Source organism: Perna viridis, chromosome 2 (genome assembly GCF_037379345.1).
Source record: "Perna viridis isolate PV_CMFRI_1.1 ecotype Kerala chromosome 2, ASM3737934v1, whole genome shotgun sequence".
NCBI lineage: Eukaryota > Metazoa > Mollusca > Bivalvia > Mytilida > Mytilidae > Perna > Perna viridis.
The window spans coordinates 66,140,161-66,158,800 of NC_142446.1; the positions used below are offsets into that span (position 1 = coordinate 66,140,161).

Genomic DNA, 18,640 nt, shown 5'->3' on the forward strand with positions numbered 1-18,640 from the left:
TTATATGCTTCCAGTTTCATGAAAACTGGTATTAAAGGAAAACATCTTTAACACAACTTTGCATCAACTACTGAATACGTTTAAAACAACTCAAAGTTATGTTAGTTCTTTCACAATAATTAAAACGTCAACATGGAATTAAACGTTTTGAAATAGCAGTACGTGAACGAAGTTACCGAGTTTATAATCATAATCGGTAAAAATAAATGATTAAAGTGTACAATAAAAGTATCATCCAGTTACGGACTTGGAGCAGTTATTTCAAAGTAAAATAATGGGTTCAAACAGATTTTAACATATGAACATTTTGAACTTAAGAAGTTATTTCATTTCTGGCAAACTACCAGTCAAAATGTATGCTAACTTCACTGTGAGTTTACCAGATAACAACTACTTCAATCAATAATTAATACACGATTTTGGAACAGTTTGGACTTTTATATTTGGGTATAAGTGTGATTGTATATACTGTATGATCGGATTATTATACTATGACGGTACACACATAGTTATCAATGGTGTTAATCATATGCATAAGCATCTGTTCATAAAATGCAATTTCCAAATCAATTTAACAAGAACAAATAGCATGAAAAAGCTTTACGGTAAAAAAATTTCAACTTTTTAGCAGAAAAAACAAGACAAATATCAAGTAACACAATCTTCGTGTGAAAATTACGAATCAACCTTTTCATTACACCACGAGACCGTACCAATAGTTTTAAAAATAGAAATGGGACTTTTCAGCTCCTCTCAGAATGACTCAAAAATGGACCAATGAAATTTTGACACACACAACGGATGAGTATAAAGGCTCAGATAGCTTCTGAATCAATGCTTTAAATTTTTTTCACCAGTAAAAAAAATAATTCCGACGACTTTTAAATCAAGTTTATTTGATCAACATGATTGGAGCAGAAGCTATTGCAGGTATTTCAATTGGAGGAGTGCTTCTGTTGATAATTATTTTAGTGATACTGTTTGCCGTGTTTTCAAATTCTGATGCAAGCCCCAGAGGGCTTAGAGGAGTCCATCTGAAATAAATCTAACATGTTTCAGGTAAATTTAAGCAATTTAAGGTGCAATATAAATTTAATCATCGGCTAATTAGCAGCGCATAAATTTAAAGAATTAAGTTGAATTATTAGACCTGAAGCGCATCTTTTTTCAAATACACAAATCAAAAGGCTTATTACAAAAGAAAGTTATAATATTATGTATTATATACATTTCGAGAAGACTTAAATGACTTGTAAATTCGACTTGAATGGATGTTATATCTAATTCGCAAGTACTTAGAAGTGAAAAAATAAACATGATTGAAATTCATTCAACATAATTTTTATATCACACTACCATTATGTAAAATGGTTTAAAAGAGTAATCAAGGGAACCAAGTTTATAGGGTATTCAAAAGAATGTAATCCAGGGACAAAGGCCAGACATGGAAAACAGACACACACAACAAAGAACATAAAGTAACTAAAATCATACATACAAAATAACAAAGGTAAATGAACAACTTGGACTCCACTAAAAACTGGGAGCATGGACCAGGTGCACCGGTAGAGTAAGCGTCCTCTGCTTTTCTAGAAATACCCACCGAGTTGCTCATAAAAAGTCAAGTCCGGGGTAGACAAACGAGGAAAGGTAAACTACGACCCGTTAAAAAGATCGACAAAAATAAATCAACTTCCTTAAATTCTTAAAGTAAGATGTGTGTGATTCATTGCTGTAATAATAAATTCAGTGTCATCTGTTTAGAGCTGAAAGTTTGTTGCAGTGAACTTCAATCATCGACATTTAATTTGTCTATCTCGAATAATTTCCCACCACAGCCATTTTTTTTTACTTCACGAAACTTTGTGAAATCAAATGATTTTGCTCAAGTATGAATCAGTCCGATGTTTTTGGTGGGATTAATTTGTGAATCTGCCTTGTCAACGTGTCGATGAGCTCAATTATTGAAGCAATTCACTCATTTGTAAAGTGACGGATGTAACCGAATACTTGATTATTTTTTATATTTCAGATTTAAAAAAAAGTTTCACTAGAAAAGAAATACAAACTTTATACATGGGAGGACTGTAACATGTAATTCTAATGAATCAGCTAGGTACAACAAAATGCGAAACAAATTCGTCATTGAAGACTACGATGTACACTACCATTTTGACATCTTATATTCATAGTGTTTCGATCATACCTTATAACATTGGATTTCGTTCATACCTTATACCATACATAAATAACCAGACATGATATATTGCTTACATTCAAGAAGTTTATTTCAAAATTTGATTTATTGTATAAAATTGATTGTCTAGTCCTAATACAGAATAAATTTATATGAAATTTGGGTAAACGTGTTAATTTTATCTTATGTTTTTCAATTCATTCAATATATTGTTTTTAAATAGTAATCAACGGTACAAAGATTCGCGCAGACATCAAAATAATACATTCCAACGACTAGACGATGAAATATACACAAAAACAACAAAGGACATGAAATAATCAAAATAACACGTACATTTCTCTGTCAGTGCATGATATCAAACGGAATTAGCTTACGGAGGAAGACCTATGGTAAGGGACACGACTTTTAAATCTCATTGGAACGTTTGTATTCAGCATTTTTACATCAACCTTATGGAAGCATCTAATTAACTTGGATTCATTTTATTCTGCTTCAAATGAAAGCTTGTGAGGCTTTGGTGAAATAGAATATGATGCAAACATATCACTAATTTCATGAATTATGTCCCTTACCCTACGTCTACCTCCTTAAAAGGAATGAAAATGTTAAGACAAATGAAGTACCTTCATTTCGTCTACCTAGACGGATCATTATCATTACTTCATTGATACACTATCGAACATGATTTAACAGTTTGAGTTATGAAATGAATACAACGTATTCATAATACGCAGGCTGATTTGGTTTTAAGTTTGTCATCTTATATAAAGCACCTTTTTTCCTTCCAATATGTCATTTTCTGTTTCTGTTAAGTATTTGTGCTTGCATAGCATATGTAAGTTTCTTTTTTTCATTTTCATGTAAAACAAACAACTTCGATTTCAATTTTATGATGCAATTTCAAAAAGCAAGTTGACTTGATTTATACAACAACCGTTAAACGTTCACCGCATTCAACGTGTCATAGTTTTCCATATATATTTTTTCATTTTCTTTTGTTGCTTTATACGCATTATTTGTTGTGTATGTCTGTTTTCCATGTCTGGTGTTTGTCCATGGATTACATTCTTTTAATTTCCACTCGAACCTCGGTTCCCTTGATTACTATAAAACTTATTCGATGTGTGCACTATTGGGGTTAAAATGAGAATTGTTGGCTTTGTACAAAGTGTATTTCGTTCTTCCCCTGTACTTTTCATATGGTAAAAGTCGACCTTGTTGTCTCTTTCTCTAACAAATGCATATGGAGATAAACATTCAATTAAGATTAGGGTTCTTGATTTAAACAGGTGTTTTAAATACTACACATAATGAATTCTATTTAAAATACTATGTTCAATTCTGTTAATTACGTTTTGTTCTGTTTTGGTTTGGTTTTATTTTTTGCCTACGTAGGAAGAATTGGGATAATCAATGGTCTACAATGATTTGCTTGTCTTGTAAGGTAACTCGTACATTGATTTTTTTAATCTATGAATAGGATTGTTTTTTTTTTTTTCTTTCCTTATTTTTGTCTAACAACACGTAATTTTGGAATTTACGAGATCAAAGCAATATGTGCATCCAATTGAAATGCAGAGCATGATACGCATGCCTCAAATTCATTTAAAAGCAGTTTTTGTTTCATTACACTATATAATAAGAATAAAAATAGTTACAAAATGGCAGACAACGACACCTGTAATGATATGCCTAATGAATCATTCGAGTATCATGAAATCGGATATGGTTGCCACTACGAATACGTCTATTCTGAAAAGTGTTTTGTGCTGAAATGTTTTTGTCCAAAAAAACTACATCGTACAATTTACTGCAATAAATCTGAAGGATGTGAGACATACACTGAACAGAAAATCATCAAAGGCAAGCGGAAACTAATTGTTATTGTGAGATGTTATTGCTCTGGTGAAAATCAGTCATACTGTTCCATGTAAGTTATATATCATTATAAGAAGGTATCATTCCTACTAACACATCTGCGATCGTTGAAACAACCAGTAAATATATATTAAAAGTTAGATAAAATGAAACACATAAATCGAGAACAGAACAAAAAAGCAAGAAATTGCTAGACGATTGCACAAAGGTTGCACGATAAAAAAATATATATCTAACTGTGGAAAAGCTTAACTAAAAAGTATCGATACTCATAATCATATTATTTGCTTGTTCAACAATGAAAGACGTGGCAAAAAACTTTAACTTTTCAATAAAATAGGAAAAATGCCAATTCAATTGTACATTTGTATGCCTGTTCATTTATGAGTGTACAAAACAAGTCAATCTTGTTCTGACAAAGAAGCTTAATTGTATACAATCAACTAAAAATTAATCAACGGTCTTCGTGCATGTACAATGTTCGAATTTGAGTTCAATGTAACGAATAAATAAACTCTAAATTACTTTCTCTTCAAGCACATCATTCATGGTCAATATGATTAAATAAAAGATTATTAACTTTAATCGTATACCAAAAGAAAGACAACTCTGACAATTCAACATATTTGTACATATCTAATTTAAAGAAACACTAGATATAAACATTTTTTTTTTCTGTCAAGTCAGATATATTGTATAGCTGATCATTATTTCTATTTGGAAAAAGTAGCCTAAATTGAGGTCTCATTTTTCCCATAGTACTTTATAATCGTATTACAGAACCGTTCCTATAAAATATAGTCCTAATTTGAATTTTTCGGAGAAAAAACTGTTATCCTCTTTTAAATCAGAAAAAAGAGCTTTCCAAGAAATACTAGTATGACAAATATTTATTATTTTGTACGGAACCGCTAGGACCTAATGTTTCGACGAACATGTATAACTCTTTGTAACCATGTATGTTATAGAAAAAAAAGATGTGTATTTATTTTTTTATGAATATTCATTTCTTCAATTTATAAAAAATGTGTTTTAAATTTGCAAAAAAAATACTTTAATACTTGATATACCATGTTTAAAAACTTTATTTTTAATTCGACTCTTATCATTTTAGTATGTGACAAGATCTGTCTCTAGTGAACAAATAACTGGTAGGTTTTAAGTTTCAGTATATTTGCAGCTCACTACACTTAAATAAGATAACCCAACCACATAGAAGATGGAAAATGAACGATATTATTTCCTAGTATTCTAATTACTCTAAATTGCAAAATAAGAGAATAATGATCAAACCATTTGAAAAACTTTAAATGCAAATATCATTTAACTATTAAACATACTTCAGAACAAAATTTAATGTTTTTGTGTGTAAATACATTCTGGGTTCTTCGGTTTTTGGACAAACCATTTAAACGTAAACAACATCTCCTAGCAACCCGATCACTGTAAACATGGCCGACTTTTTACAATGTAAATATTGGCACCGAGAATTAAAATCTGACCGGAATTTAACGATTCAATGTTTAGGGAGAAGCCGTTTGGCTAAACGAATGAGCAAGTCATTTAAGACAATTTAAACGAGGTAGGTGTCAATAAAGTCGTAGAAAATATTTTTATTCAAATTTTAACAGTATGTTATTTATGTGACGCCGAGTATAGTAGTTTACCAGTATCGTCTTTATTTTTTCTAAAGACTTAAAGTAAACTGTAATATATATTTAGGTGTACTGTGGTATTTGAAATTTAACAGGTTTTTGTGAACAACGACTTCCAAGAAAGAAACCTTCATTACAGAAACAAAGACAAACAAATATACAGATATACAGTTATAATATAGGACAATATAATTGTATTATTTTATTTTGACTTTATTTTGACAGTACAGCTTCAAGTAAAAGAAAAGTGCGTGGCCACGGTTTTTAGGAAATTTAGCAATTATACTTGTATATAATAAGGACTATATCAATAAATTTTTAGTGTATGACTTTATTGTAAAAACAATACTTGTACATTATAAGGAGAGGTTGTATTAATTAAAGCTTGTTGTTATATTTTAAAACTTGATATTGATTTCTATTAAACCAAGTATTGAATTGAAGTTGTTTTTTTTCTTTGAGACAATTCGCAATAAAAAATAGTGTTGCTAAAACATTTAATACACAAAATAATGTCTGTCATCTAAACAAGAATAACGCAAATTACAGAAACCAAAAAAATGCATAACTTCAGGAAACTGTAGAGCCAAGATAAGGGAGATAATCCAAAGAAAGTTCATTAAATAGATTTTTTTTTGTACAAAATTTAAAGTATAGGATTAATTCCACATTAATAACCCATACTACAGTCAAATTATAATGAAATATGGTGCAATATTAGTACCTCCGGTTTAATCTTCCAAACTGAAAAACAAAGTCGCAATCTAGTAGTTTAAGCTAAAAGGTTTTCTTGCAATAGTCTATGAAACAAATTCTTAGATGTGTTACTATATAGTTGTGCATATATCCTACTTCAGTTTAAAACCTGGTATATCATAAGCCGAGTGCAAGGATTTGGTTTATTTTATGGTACAAAAATTTGACGCTATATCATGTTTTAAACTTTGTACAAAATTGAATACTACTTCATTGCTTTTTTTTACAAAATATAATACTAAAACACCTGTTTCAAATTTTGTACGATAGATAACACTAAATCATTGATTTGTAATTTTGTACAAAATATAAAACTAAATCCTTGTTTTGTAATTTTGTACAAAATATAATACTCCATTATTGGTTTGAAATGTTGTACAATATATAATACTCAATTATTTTGTTGTACAAAATATAACTCTATATCATGTTTTTACACTTTGTACAAAATCTAACACTACATCATTTGTTTTGTAAAAAAATAACAATAATTCATTGATTGGAACCTTTGTTCAAAATATACCGTTATTATTTAACACTACTACTTTTGTGATTAAATTGCTTTGTATGACTAGATGATTTGATTGTACTAGGGTAGTAATGTTTACTTTACTTTAACTTCTCCAAGTTTTCTGTCAGTTCCTAATAATTTGTGTTTGTAAATTGCTTGGTGTCTTCCACTAACGTTATATGGCTTGAATCACTGTTGCCACTGAGATTACTTTAATCCATAAATTCTTTCTCGAATTCGAGTTAATTCGCTTAATTTCCCTTTATCAATATTTAGAAATACTTTCATCGCTACATTTCTCCATTGAATTTTTAAGTGTCCTTAGTGTAAACATATCTATGTTGTTTATCTTGAAATATTAAAAAATACAACTCTTCTGTTTTAACTAATAGCAATTATCTTGTTCGAAATCGCAAAATGAATAGGTTAAAGTGTACAGTTGACATTTGTTCTAAATTTATATATTTCATGGCAAAGTAGTATATTTCATAATTACCTGAATCTGAGTATGAGTTAGGGTTTTTCTTGGTTTCTTTATTGTATTAAAAGCAACGTTTAAAGAGATAATTAGTCTGTAGTCGTAATAAAATTTAACATAGAATAAGCACTGATACGCATTTCCTTTTTTTTTCATATAAACACCTTGCGTTTTTAGTCAAAAATTCAATGTTTCTTAACTTGTTTAAAAAATCTTAAAATGGATAACAATCCAACCTGCACTGAAATGGATGGTGAAAATGGAGAGACATATCACGATATCGGGTTTGACTATACAATTGAATACAATTATGGAGAAAAATGTTTTGTTCTCTTTTGTAATTGTCCACAAAAAGAGTACAAACGATACCCTGTTCTAAGTCACGTTTCTGAGAGAGTTATAGATGGCAAATGGAGACTAATATTAGGTGTAAGAGGTTATTGTTCCAAAGAAAGCCATTCGGCATGTGGCATGTAAGTAGCAATTTATCATAAACATGTATTTAAATTGTTTGTGAAAAAAAACACTCCGATTACAATTAAACATTGTTTATTTTGTTTTAATGTGTTCACTACAAATAACTTTAAAGCCCAATTTTCTTAGATTAGCAATGGAATGCATCTTTAAGACCTCATTGGTTTGAGATCTTGAAATTAATTTTCAACATGTAAAGTAGTGAAAACATAGTAAATGAGACTTTTACACTTACACAACACCGATTGCAGCCACTATTTTCGATCATATCAAGGGTATTGTGAGAATTCGAACTTTGTGATTCTAATTTCAAATCACCAGATTATGTCTGTCCCTCTTCGTCATTTTATTATAGTCTTTCTAGACATATTATCACTCACAATATAAATATCATAACAAATGCTTCAAAACAATATAGTCTTGTAAAAGGTCAAAATATCGTGAGTAGCATTGCAACTGAACACAAAACTTCAGGATTTTAATAAATGCCATTAAGAAAAAAAGAGTGTAAAATAATTAATTATTAGTTGTATTCGGTACCTGAAAATGTCTAAAACCTTGTGACGATTCCCATATTATGCTGACTTAATCAGATATTTATAAAAAAAAAAAAATACATCGTCAGACAAAAAAAAGCCCATACAATATTTTACGTGTGTATAAAATATATTACATTGAACATCTAATTCAAGACACAGGATCTTCCTTCTATTGCTAATAAGATAGCGAACAAAGATACATTGTTGGATCTGTTAGTACAACTTATCCTTTTCAAAATTTCTTACTACATGTATTCTACTAATCGCAATGAAAAATCAATTTAAGAGCTGCTGTGTTATAGCCATTTTTACAAGAGACACCAACCAGATGTAGATTCTAAAAAAATCAAAAGACCTACAGGAGTGTATTTCTCCTAGTTGTCTCACATTTTAGTTATAGTCATAATTCTTCATCTACAGATTTTACAGTTTCCGGACGTCAAATTCTACAAGATCTATTGTTGTTCGTTTCAATGATAGGAAAGATAACTCTAATTTTTTACCGTCAAGAAGAAATCTAGGCTAATCTTTCATCTTTTCTTCAAGATCTATTCTCACTTTTCTGACTTTAGCGTTCGTTTCTAAAGTGTAAATGTCCATTTCTTAATACAAAGCGTAATTGTTAAAATGAACAATTTTTATTTGTTTTTTAGATTTAACAATTGTTGTGAGAAAAGAAAGATGAAATAGCAAAGGGTAATAACATAAGATATCATTACTTTTGTCTAAAGTAAAGAGTATAAAACTTCAGTTTATTTTTTTGTATTTTTTTTTTTATTTATTTATTTTTTTATTTATTGCACATTTTCATATATAAAAAGACAGATGCATACATTTACAAAATATAAAACAGACAAAGACTTTATTTCTACAAACATTAAATGACGGAGGAACAGAATACATTGCACCCATCAATGATATAAGTGGTTAATAAAAAGATATTTTATTAGAATGAACTTCATGTATAAACTTATGTAAGGTATATAGCAATTGTACTTAATATCAAGGGAAGTGTGACACATAGAATACCTTACATGTAAAGTGTGACGCCTGAAAGTCATGTAAAAGATATTACAATTTTCTATGCTTACGGTACTTTTTCCACAAAAAGCAGATCAACCGAATTACATGGACTATCTGTAGCAAAAGTGACTAAACTAAAAAACATTAGATTGAAAATGGAACACAAAAAAAATTTTTAAAAAGGCAAGGGGGTCTTTTAAATGTTTTAGTTTAATAATTATTTTGGTTCCAACTTTATTGTTGTTATCTTTTGATATTACATTTAAAACGACATAATGCATTTCGAGCCCTTGGTAGGGCATGGCGTTGTTAGTGGAATTGCATTGTAAGTGATCTGTCTATGTAATGTTTTGTAAAGATCTAGATAAAAAAAATTTAAATGCTTTCCTATTCAAATTTTTCGAAAAGCTTTGCGTGATACCATTTGAAATGCATGTCAAGAAATGAAAATACATGTATAAACAGTGAACAAAGCAAATATGTGTATTTCCAATGAAAAATACTTCAAACATCATTAAAAATACCTGGAAATCTAATTCTTTTAAAAAATTTTGAAAAATTTAGACTATGGAGGAGTAATCAAAGGAACCAATGTAATAGCAGTAATCAGAAGAATGCAATCAAGGGACAAAGACCAGATTAGGAAAACAGACATACACAACAAAGAAAATAAAGTAACAACCGTGTTCACTTCTAAGTGTATGGATCACGTTCCTCTATGACAAAATCAAAAAATATATATATAAGTCACTTCTTTTGGCAGTAAAATTTATCAATGTTATGTATCAAACTGAAAATGTTAAAGACTTTTTTTGCCAAAAATTACATTGACAGTTGTCTTCAGCTCTGTAGTAATATTAAAAAACATTATTAAAAAAATCAGATTTTTTATCCTTTGTATTGTTGTATTTTCCCATCCCTGTTCCAGGTGAGAGGAAGGATTAAGCGCTAACAAACATGTTTAACCCCGCCATATACTTTATTAATCCTGCCCCCAAGGAACCTGTAGTGCAGGGGTTGTCGTTGCTTTTTATGTTCCTTGATTTTTGTGTTAGGTTTTTTCTTTAGATCAGGTTGATTTACGTCTTTAATAATAGCTACACTTCATTTATTTTGGGGCCTTTTACAGTTTGCTTTATGGTATGGAATTTGCCCAAAACAGAAGACCATGTGGTGACCTGTAGATGTATAATTGTTCGTTGCTTGGCATTTAGTGGACGACAATCTTATTGGCAATCATGCAACATCACCTATTCAACAATCTTGGTCTGTATTATGGGAACGGCATATTCTGGTGTTCACAAAAAGTGAGAAAAAGTAGTAGTCATATTTGTTACATAAAATGAATAATAATACTGTAAAAAGTGAAAACACTAAATGAAATTAATAAATCTAGAGTTGTTGTTATACACAACTTCATTTTTTAAATCAAAATATTAAAACTAGCATAATGTTCTGAAAAAAAGACACTAAACAATCAACTCAGTAAACACATATTCAAGTCGCACCCAACACACATTTCAGCTAAATCATATATGAAAATTCTATGGAAAATTATTTCAGCACATATTCAATACATTTTTGATAGAAAAAATTAATTGTATTATAAAAGATATGTCAATACCTTTGTATCGGTGACTTTCAAAGGTGTAAACATCATAACAACAAGATTGTTTGTCATGTTGCTTACAGTCTTACCCAGTCTTATCATATATGTTGAGCTGTGCTTGATGTCATGCATACAGTTTATTTTTTTAATTTTAATTGTATGCTTAAAGATGTTAAAAACTGAAAATGCTATTCGGGTTTAAGCAAGACTAACAATATGTTTCACATTATGAATAACTTTTCTTTTTCCCAAAAAGTACTTAAAAGGTATCAGTGTTAACAGGTTTACAGCAATAACGTGAATGAACAACAAATTCGTATTTCAAAATAACAAAATGTACCTCAATAATGCCTTATTTGACAAATCATGTATCTAAAATAAACAGATGTATTAATGTTTGCATTCCAGTGTATAGTGTACTGCGCTTATTTACCTATAATAATAAAGGGACTGCAAATATGTTTATGAAGAGAAATAGAAACAACAGAAGTGTCGAATCATATTTGAAACAAGAAATAATAAATTTCTGATAAATACACCGCGTGTAGATCATGAGTATAAACCATGACCAACTGGAAACTTTTAAATATCCAAAACTATGCTTCAGACAAGTCCTTTAAAATCGGACCCAATATTCAGTTAGAATAATACACCCACTTTGTGATGCCTTTGTTATAACAATGCATATAGGAATTTAGACGTTATAGCCTTGAGAAATATATTTTCAATAAACATACGTATAGAGTTTCTAACTCACGAAATCAAGTTTTAACTAATATAGAATCTTGAGTCAATCAGAAAAGAGTCTGTCTTTAAAACAAAACAGCTGTATTAAAGTAAACATGGTTTAAATTACAGCTATACACTAGAAAGGTGTGGCTAAAACTTTTTCTTCGAAATTCCATGATCATATTCCAACTAAGATTACGAATTTACCAAATTAAATACCAAAGTGTCATGTTCTGAGTATTGTAATGCCCTTCAATAGTTGCCTTTTTTTGCGATTGGTTAAAAGTTCATATAAAAAGAAGAATAGATAAAGATTGCTAGAATTTGTTCGCACAAAGAAAAACGGGAAGAAATTCACAAATCAGATACGTGTGCTTACAACAAAACAAAAAAGAAGCTTACTATCAGGAGAAAATGATTTTCCTATTTTATAGAAACTGTCAATGTAGACAATATGTGGAAAAATTCCCCACATCCAAAATATTGGATTTGATAAAGGAAGAAGACTGAAGTGAACTGGTCAAAATCGAAGATGTTTATATCCATTACAGTAAACAATGTATTAAAAGTCACAAGCAGTATGACGATAAGAAGAAGAAGCGTACAAAAGTATTCCACTTTAGCTGTACATGTAATTTCCCCAAAACAGTCGTACTGAGTGTATATACTGAGTGCCATAGATGTCACAACGGTACGAGTTCGAGTCCCGCGGAGGGAACGACCAAAAATTTGCATCGCAAATTTGACAGTTCTAACATCGTTGGGAATTTTTCAGACCTTTCTATACGTTTACATTTCTTCCCTGTATCAATTTGATCCGATGGAGCAGTGTAACGAATAGAGTCGTCACATTCTGAGACGTATAATATTGATTTGTTGTGACATGCATAATTAATTTGATCCTCTATCCTACATAATAACATCTAAATGAACTGTCCCGTACCACCATACATCGTGTACTGAGTTACAGCCCTAGATTAATCCTACGAGGAGGAATGACCCGGCCAGCGAAAGCTATATTTATTTATATAGCCTAGCTGGCCGAGTGGTCTAGAGCGCTGGACTTTGTGCAGGCGGTGTTGCCATAGATGTCACAGCGGTACGAGTTCGAGTCCCGCGGAGGGAACGACTAAAAATTTGCATCGCAAATTTGACAGTTCTAACATCGTTGGGAATTTTTCAGACCTTTCTATACGTTTACATATCTTCCCTGTATCAATTTGATCCGATGGAGCAGTGTAACGAATAGAGTCGTCACATTCTGAGACGTTGTATAATATTGATTTGTTGTGACATGCATCATTAATTTGATCCTCTATCCTACATAATAACATCTAAATGAACTGTCCCGTACTACCATACATCGTGTAATGAGTTACAGCCCTAGATTAATCCTACGAGGAGGAATGACCCGGCCAGCGAAAGCTATATTTATTTATATAGCCTAGCTGGCCGAGTGGTCTAGGGCGCTGGACTTTGTGCAGGCGGTGTTGCCATAGATGTCACAGCGGTACGAGTTCGAGTCCCGCGGAGGGAACGACCAAAAATTTGCATCGCAAATTTGACAGTTCTAACATCGTTGGGAATTTTTCAGACCTTTATATATATATATACATATATATATATATATATTTTCTTTTACAAATACATTCACTTCAGGTAATATATTAATGTTTTTTTCAATACAAAAAAACGGTTGAATGACCGAAACCATATTCATAACAAATGATAGAGCAAATGTACACCAGTTCCTTTTTTTAGCATGCATTATCCATTTGAAATTAACAAAAAGGGAACATGACTGTACTGTTTTAAAATATGATAAAAAAAAGAAGTGCCTGGGCTAAGAAATAGAAATAAAAATAGACGGACTCTATGGCGGGCGAAATGAATGTAATCGTGTATTTTTTTCCATCAAATGATAGAGGTATTTTTAAACTTAACTTATTTTGAAACTGCATAGCACGATTTTAATTAAAAGCCAGAAAGAAGCTTTGCTTTATTTTATTTATTGGTTTCTGTTTAAGATGTTTAATTTTGTATATATGTTCCTCACTTCCTTTTGATTTTTTTAAACTCAATCAATTTGTCCGTTTGTGGGAAGGCTTGGATTCCGCAACTGGAAAATTGGAATTCTGTAGGTCATAATATTTAATGATTTTTTTTTCTTTACAAGGTTCAATCCTAAAGCCACTGTAATATTAGCATTAATCAGAATGATTATTTTATCTGTGAAAGTTTCAAGCTCCGAACAGCGTCTGTCGTTCGAGATTACAAGAGTGATATTGTTCACAATGGTATTTCCGTGTGGAGGTCTACACTTACAGTAATATCTGAAAATTGAATCTGGTCTGGTAATTATCTCAACCAATGTAAAATCGCTCAAATGATTTCACATGACTTTATCATATTGTCAAACAATTGATGCGAAAAATGTCGGAGATTTTAAAAAGCTATCTGTAGAGGTTAGTACGAAATCCCTGGAAATTGTATGTGTTAGTCTGTTCAAGATATTTGGTGACAAAAATCATGATATTTTGCTTTCCGTCAAATCACTCTGATAATGACTCATTATATAATTTTCGAGAGTATTGTAGGCTTTTTTCAAGTATAACGTGTATAAAGAATGCCCTACCTAAAAATATGGGTTTTTGTCAGCAAGTCGGTCAGGTTGAATTGAAAATAAGAGATTGTGTAGAGATGTCCTGCTTTGCAAGTGACCAATGAAAGTTTCTATGAACACTACACATTTTCGACGTGCTTTATAACATTTTTCATTAAGCAGCAGTCATAGGCTTTGTTTCAGCAATATGTATTACCATTGTAGTAAGAAACGATGCAAAAATGATAACCGACTTCCTGGTAGACATCAATCAACAGTTAATATTTAAGTTATGTCATACCTTCCATTAAATACTTTCTGTATCGATATAAATAACATATTCTACTTTAAAAAGTTAAATATGTTTGCCATTATTATTTTAATGGGCAAATTATTTAACCTTATCGATTCTAATCAGTCTGTATATATCTATTTCAGGGCTGCGGAGACAGTTTGTGCCAATCTAGGACAATTCATTAAAAAAGAACTTTAGAGATTGGCAGTATTATAAAAAAAAATGCACATTAAAACTTGTATATTGGCTTCGTGATTCAACCTTACTGAAAGAATGACGACACCTGTATTCACATCCTATCTCTATCAAAAGAAAATTATCATCACTTTAAAGACGTTAAAGAACCCTGCTGTGGTATTCGATAGGAGTAGGAACCTTTGCGCTCCGCCATAGGAGGCCAAATTGCCCGACCCTACCCATCCCTCCCTTTTATATTATGGCAATCAAAATTTGTCGACCCTATTATCCTTGTGTCCCATCCCTTCTTTCATATCATCATTTCATGTTCGTTTTATCATCCCATTTCATGTCCATCGCCTGAATATAGCTGAAATATTGCTGCTCGTGCGTAAAACCCCAATAATCAATCAATCTTTTTTGTATATATAAAAGAAGAAAAAAACGTATAATTTGTCCGCCTATATTTTTACACTTGGACTTTTTAATTTTTTTTCTAGAATTTTCAATTTTCCCTTTTTTTGTGTTGGAGCTTGAAATGGAGAGATTTAAATCTGTTTTGCTCTATATATAAAGTTTGGTCAAATGAAATCATTTATGAAATTTATATCAAGAATGAAAACGGGACAAAAAGGAACCAAAAACATAAAACAAAAGAAGACATAGAACAAAGAAAAAACAGAATACAGGAGCAACAACCATTTCTGGTGAAAGAAGTCATGAACCCTAAAATAATATCGAAAACAGAAAAGTATTCCTTCAATGTTATTAATGCTGATTAGTGCTAGCTACCAAATGTTTTTCTAAACAGGGGCATACAAATTACCTAGCAGTCCTAATGATTATATAGCGATCACCATTAAGATTTGATATAAATAGGTTTTTGCTCGTCATCAATTCAAAGTGCTTTCCCATTTAAGGAGATATTTATTCATGACCACCATGGCAGCAAGGAAACTCACTGCTACGTTTATTTAATGATAGACATCTGAGCAAATGTTTTTGCGTTTTTACGTGTACGTTTCGCGTTATTTACGCAAAATTTTATTTATTTTTTTAGTCTACGAAAATGAGCTCAACGGGCTTCTGTAGAAACATATATTAGTAGAATAAATTTAAGGTTTCTGAGAGAAAAAAATGAACAAAAACATCCAACACTAATAAAAAAAGCCAACTACTAAATAAAAAAGACGACATCCAAAAGTATATCCCGATAAACGGAACACGCGGAGGAAAATACTAAAAGGAATTACTTGGAAATTGGTTGATACAACGTATATTGTATATTGTACTATTCGAATACATGTTTGTAGGTTTATTTATTTTTTTTATTGTTATTATTATTATTATTATTATTATTATTATTCCTGAAATTTAAAATATATTTTTGTTTGTCCAGGTTTGTTTCTGTTTATGTTAGGGAACGTGATGTTCGTTAGTTTGTTTAAGGTTTCATGGTTTATTTTCAAGTTTAGATTCTTTCGCTGTTCCCCAAAATATTGATAATTGTACATCTAAGATACGACATATCAGTACGATTTCGAGGTTTCATACTTCACGACACATAAGAAAAACCTGTGGTTTTTGTACCTGCCCACTTACACCAACTCTCTTATCAGATTTCTCTTATATCTCCTTTTTACTCTTTATAATTATATCTCATCAGTTTATTTTTCCTTATCTTTTCCAGTGGAACTTGTTCAAAAAAGGCCATTTTAAGGCCATGTAAAAATTAGGAAACATATTCCGAGTAGTTTTCGTCAAATTATTTGGGGATTAGATGTACGTGTTTTACTTTTTCTATACGTTGGAACAAAATAAATACGCCACGTGGAAAAAAACTTACTATTTTGTCAGGACATGCATCCAGATTTAATACACATATTTCTACATTAGTGACATGGTTACCTTTATTTCAAAGCTGTTGTGTACGCAAAGACAAAAAACACGATACACATACAAAATAATCGATTTTTTTTCGACATTTCTAATTAGTTTAACAACTAGAATGTTCAAACATAACTAACAGTACATTTATACTTAGCTCTGTTATTTTTAAATACGGGCAATCAGAATTAGAAATAATGTAGCAATTTTATTCTTTTTTTCGCATGAAGTTTATTTTTTAAAATTTGTAATACAAAATAAAAATACAGAAAAATTGTTGTATGCGTTCTGTTTCAGGCAAATAGTTTGACCAAATATGAGTGGTAAGTATACAATTGTTTGATTTTCCCAATTTTTTAAATTGCAAAATAGTCAACATTTGGTTAAAAACGTCCGACTGGAGATACTATTCTCAAAAGAATATATTCGAGGGAACAGTCATCTGAGTGGAATAACGGAAAGTCAATCTTAAACATCTTTTGAATCAAAGACACAACCAAGACACAGATAGTAATAATGGAAATAATCAAACCAAGAATAACGTTAGATACCCTGAGATCGAAACCGGAATAAGAAATCATTTTGCCAAATACAGCTATGGAAAAATACATTTTTTACAAAGTATAAGTCACGAAAAACAGTAAATACTTTCATGACTAAGCTTTTAACGTAACAAAAATTTCACTTTGGGAAAGGAGAGACGAAAAAGAGAAATAATTAAAATACATCTCCTCTAATTAATGTTGATAATAGGCGATGTAACTCAATTTTATAACAACAGATCTAAATATCAACAGCCAAAAAGTATGAATAAAACAACATACTTAAGATTTCTAGTCAATACGTTATAGAACAAATCATTTAATTTATAGTTTCATGTGCTAAGCAAAGAAGTTCAAAATTTTATTTCTTTACGAATTGGCTCGTCTTTGAGGTGGTCGTTTTCGTGATTGAAGCAAAAGTAGCAAAGATTACAACCAAAGACGTTTACTGACTTTTTGAAATAGTTTAGCCTAATAAAAAGAAACAATGGCGCATAACAAAAATGTACTTTTCAGTTCATATTAAGATTTAAGAAAAGAAAAGCGATGTGAAACTATTATATAGAACTGACTTTAAAAAAAACAGAATAAACAGATTTTCCATCTCATTCTTTAGGATAGGTTATACAATATGAATACTTCTCCTTTTTCCCAAAAAATACTTAGACGTTAATAAGTTTACAGCAATAACTTGTGTGAACAACAAATTCGTATTAAATAGCAAAATGTACCCCATAGTTCCTTGTATGATAAATAATGAAACGTATAAAATAAACAGATATTTCAATGTTTTCATTTCAGTCTATAGTGTACAGAGAATAATTTTTCTATAATAAGGGTACTTCAAATATGTTCACGAAGAGAAATGGAAACAACAAAAGTGTCGAATCATATTTGAAACAAGAAATAATAAATTGCTGAGAAAGACACCGCGTGTAGATCATGAGTATAAACCATGACCAACTGGATACTTTTAAATATTCAAAAATATACTTTAGAATAGTCCATTAAAATCGTACCGAATAATCAGTTAGAATAAGACACCCGCTTCGTGATACCTTTGTTACAACAATGTAATAGGATATTAGATGTAATCGCCTTTAGATATACATTTTCAAAAAAATACGCATAGAGTTTCTGACTCACTCACGAAAACAAGTTTTAACTAATATAGAATCTTGAGTCTATTAGAAAAGAGTCTTTATTTAAAACAGAATAGCTGTATTTAGGTAAACTATTACAGACAGTTTCTTTTGAGCAAATGGTAGCGTTCGATTAGATTGTA

The 18,640-nt window shown here is 30.6% G+C and overlaps 1 protein-coding gene and 1 long non-coding RNA gene across 5 annotated transcripts in view; one reads left to right on the top strand and one right to left on the bottom strand.

Annotated features, from left to right (window-relative positions):
• LOC148626537 (uncharacterized) overlaps positions 1-18,640 on the bottom strand; it is a 50,814-nt gene that overhangs the window by 15,577 nt on the left and 16,597 nt on the right. The gene's annotated exons all lie outside the window — the stretch shown is intronic.
• Positions 790-15,340, top strand: LOC148626539 (uncharacterized). 4 transcript variants are annotated; one of them, XR_015920094.1, is made up of 5 exons: positions 790-1,059; positions 2,033-4,130; positions 5,193-5,229; positions 5,829-14,206; positions 14,893-15,340. It is a non-coding gene; the product is annotated as an uncharacterized LOC148626539 (long non-coding RNA). The 4 variants fall into 4 exon arrangements; XR_015920095.1 differs by lacking the exon at positions 14,893-15,340 and having other exon boundaries at positions 803-1,059; positions 5,829-9,187; positions 10,644-10,658; XR_015920096.1 differs by lacking the exon at positions 14,893-15,340 and having other exon boundaries at positions 803-1,059; positions 5,829-9,187; positions 10,079-10,405.